The 4,044-nt window shown below is 39.6% G+C and overlaps 1 non-coding gene across 1 annotated transcript; it reads right to left on the bottom strand.

Annotated features, from left to right (window-relative positions):
- Window positions 1-1,137: 1,137 nt before the first annotated feature.
- On the bottom strand, window positions 1,138-1,209 carry trnaa-ugc (transfer RNA alanine (anticodon UGC)). Its single transcript has one exon. It is a non-coding gene; the product is annotated as a tRNA-Ala (tRNA).
- Between the last annotated feature and the right edge of the window lie 2,835 nt (window positions 1,210-4,044).

Below are 4,044 nucleotides of genomic sequence, written 5' to 3' on the forward strand. Positions count from 1 at the left end.
ATTATACCTTGCAATAGACAATACAGAGACTGGCGGATGGATTTTTTCTTAGTCGATTTTGTGATCAGGTTTCTTTCGGATTTTGACCACGAAACACGTTCTGTTATAGTCACAGACATCATTTAACCAGTTTTAGAAACTTCAGAGTGTTTTCTATCCACACATACTAATCATATGCATATACTATATTCCTGGCATGAGTAGCAGGACGTTGAAATGTTGCGTGATTTTTAACAAAATGTTGAAAAAAGTAGCCCTAGCTCTAACAGGTTTTAAGGAGAGGCATGCTTAGTAGAGTGATCAAAAGGGTCCAGTGAGTAGAGAGGTTGGTTGGGGGTCACGGCGATTTAGACAGCAAGCCAGGCCATCGGTAGCAAGCTAGCATAGGATGGAGGTCTGTTATTAGCCACCTCATGCGTTCCATCAGTAGATTAGTGGGGTTCCGTGTGGTAGAGGGGATTAATCCAAATCACACACAAAAAAAATAAAAATAGATATAGTTATAGAGGCCCAAGAATAAAAAAATAATAAATTAAAAAAATAATACAAATAAATAAATAAATTGTCCGATTGTCTATTCAGATAGCAGCCGATAAGACAGCTAACGGTTAGAGGGCCGCAGATGGGCGTTCAGGTAACGTATATACAGTGGGGCAAAAAATTATTTTGTCAGCCACCAGCTGTGCAAGTTCTCCCACATAAAAAGATGAGAGAGGCCTGTAATTTTCATCATAGGTACACTTCAACAATGACAGACAAAATGAGAAAAAAAATCCAGAAAGTCACATTGTAGGATTTTTTATGAATTTATTTGCAAATTATGGTGGAAAATAAGTATTTGGTCAATAGCAAAAGTTTATCTTAATACTTTGTAATATACCGTTTGTTGGAATTGACAGAGGTCAAACATTTTCTGTAAGTCTCACAAGGTTTTCACACACTGTTTCAAAAACTTCAGTTTTTGAAAATGATGCCATAAAAGTTGGCAACCATGCCACTTCTGTTCTATGAATGTACTAACAGGGATTAAAAGCATGTTCTTCAGATTACAAGACCAAATGATTTAGCACATTTCTGTTTCCTGCTTAGAATTTCGACATTCTGGAAAGTAGAAGTTGGGTCTTTGCAAAAAAAACATGGAGGTGCTGGGGATTGAACCCAGGAACTCATACATGCAAAGCATGCGCTCTACCACTGAGCTACACCCCTTTTCTGGGAAAGAAAAAAATGTTTCTTACTTTTTTTTTTTCTCTCCTTCCTTTTACCAGGCAAGCCAGTTGAGAACAAGTTCTCATACACAACTGCGACCTGGCCAAGATAAAGGAAAGCAGTGCAACACAAACAACAACACTACACATGGAACAAACAAGCGCACAGTCAATAAAGAATTGGATGGATTTTTTTTTAAAGGCAATAAATAGGCCATAGTAGCGAAGTAATCACAATTTAGCAAATGAACACTGGAGTGATAGATGAGCAGAGGGTGATGTGCAAGTAGAAATACTGGTGCGCAAAAGTGCAGAAAGTAAATTAAAACCATATGGCTATGAGGTAGGTAGATTGGGTGGGCTATTTACAGATGGACAATGTACAGCTGCAGCGATCGGTAAGCTGCTCAGATAGCTGATGTTTAAAGTTAGCAGTGTTGCCAACTTCTCAGTAAGAAAAGTAGCTATTGGCTGTCCTAAAAGACGCTAGAAGTTGCAACATGACGTCATCACCGAATTTGCATAATTAGCCATGATCATGTCATTGTGATGGACGCTGTTGGAGAGAGGAATAACTCCGTGGGAGAGACAAGAAGTGAGTAAAAAAACACCCTAAATATGTTTAGAACAACAAATGAACTTTCTTCTGTCGATTCTTGTTTTTTTTATGTCACAATTCCAATTCTCCTCCTTTATCCGGGCTTGGGACCAGCAAAAGTGAGCAAAAAGAGACACTCTGGCGGAGCAACTTAGTTTTTAATTGTTCTTTTTTGGTTTTTCAGTTTAGTTTTCTTAATTTGTTTTTGTTTTTAACCTTATGGTCCACTTAGGAGCCTACAACAAGTCACAGTAAAACATTAACATTTTTAACCATAACATTGAAAATAAAAAAATTCTATACAATCTAAATGGACCAAAAAGAGACAATAGGAAAAACTTTCAATGGCAATGTGAGAAAATGATGGGAACTAGTCTGGCCCTAATTCAGGTTAATTGTGTTTTTTTTTAAAGTAGACCAGGGCGGGATCAGCCAGCAGTGGCTTCCCACATGCGCGATTCATTTGCAGTCTGGACGCGGAGGGGTGAACATCTCCTGCTCTGACTGCAGCTGGAAGGGACTGCTGCGCAAGGACTAGGCCGCCTGTGAGTGCTTTGATAAGGCGGAGCTTTACCTAGCATAGCCATACAGATGACCTGGAGCCAGTGGTTCTGGCGACGAATATGTAGCGAGGGCCAGCCGACTGGAGCATACAGGTCGCAGTGGCCATATCAATACAATTGACCTTTTCTTTACACTGTTGTGATGAAAGTACATTTCCATAATATCAGCTATCTATCATAAACGTCGAACAAGGATTGAACCCATGTGATTCAGTTAACAAAAACAGATGACTTTGCACATCTATTTCATTCTTAAGAATGTCAACATTGTGTAAAGGGGAGTTGTAGAAAGTCCATATTGCAAATGTAAGTGAATAATCCAAAAACATTTTTAAAATTGGGGAATACTGTAGGGCCGCATACATGTAAAGGGCCAGACCTACCGGGAAGTCATCAAATGAACTTTGTCGGACATTCGGTTTTCGTTTTATAAAAGAATCAAATTTTGGTCAATTTTTCCGCTATGCAAAAATCCCACAAGAGGGCATAAGCAATCATATTGCAATTGGACAAAACATCCCAAATCACGACGGGCCATATCTCGAAAACTGAAAATATTTGCTAGTAGCCGAAACTTGGTGAGCATAGGTTTGGCATAATGGGCAGTTGGCCCCGAACAAGATGGCGTCTAGGCCTCAACGTTTTTTGAGTTATGGCCATATTTCTGTGATTAAAGGTCCAAAATGAAAATAGAGAAATGATTTTTTTGTCTTCACCAAAGTCAAGGAGCCTCCGGTGTCAATAAAAAAAAAAATCAGCCATTTATCTATTGTCATTTAAGAGAAATCGTACAATGACAGGTTTGTGATGTTCAAATATAGGTTTTTTTTTTTCATACGTGTTCATACGAATATTTTTAAAGTGTGCTGCGGAGCTCTGCGACATTTCTGTGATTTTCTATGATTTTCTGAAATAACACACACTCACTAAACCCTCCGTAAATAACTCAGTTCTTAACGTAAAGACTTAAAACTCAGGATTCTGTAAAGGCATACCCCAATGAGGATATGAGTTTATTTATAGCTTCCTGTGCCAACAGGAAGTGCCTTAAATGGTGTCATAGTGGCTGTATCCAAGGGTTAAAAAGGTCAGATCTTTTCAAAACTTCATATGTGATTAGGCAACCCTCCTGAACTGTAAAATCAGTCATTTCTCCCAACAGATGTCAAAGAAAAGCTCTCACACACACACACAGCAAGGATGGAGTGACAAAGCGCGGTGTTTAAAGACACAGAGAGCAGGCAGTGGCATAAACATAATCCCAAGGCCGTGCCGAGTTCAACGAGATATCCCGCTTGACCGTTGCTCGCTCGGTCTGAGCGCAGCGACCATGAGAAAAATAGGCCCAAAATGAAGCCTGCACCACAATGTCATTTGATTTTGGGTGACAGCTACGTAGCGGAACCGTTAGGTTTAGAAAGACAATTCAACCACAGGAATGTTCCTAAGGTCCTCCCGATCTGTGCAAGCCTAACCTTGACTGTGTGACATTAACCTTTCACAGTTAAAAGAAGGTGTTTACATCAAAACAGTTTGCATTGACTTCTCTCCCCATAGGAATACATTGCCTGCTCCCCTAAATACAACCTGGAGTCTATATGGGTTATGAATGATGTATGAACCTGTCTTCGGTACCAGTCCATCAGGCCACTATAAGGTCTACCTGTGTCGATTC

This window comes from Oncorhynchus masou, unplaced genomic scaffold, assembly GCF_036934945.1.
Source record: "Oncorhynchus masou masou isolate Uvic2021 unplaced genomic scaffold, UVic_Omas_1.1 unplaced_scaffold_2329, whole genome shotgun sequence".
In the NCBI taxonomy this organism is placed as follows: Eukaryota; Metazoa; Chordata; class Actinopteri; order Salmoniformes; family Salmonidae; genus Oncorhynchus; species Oncorhynchus masou.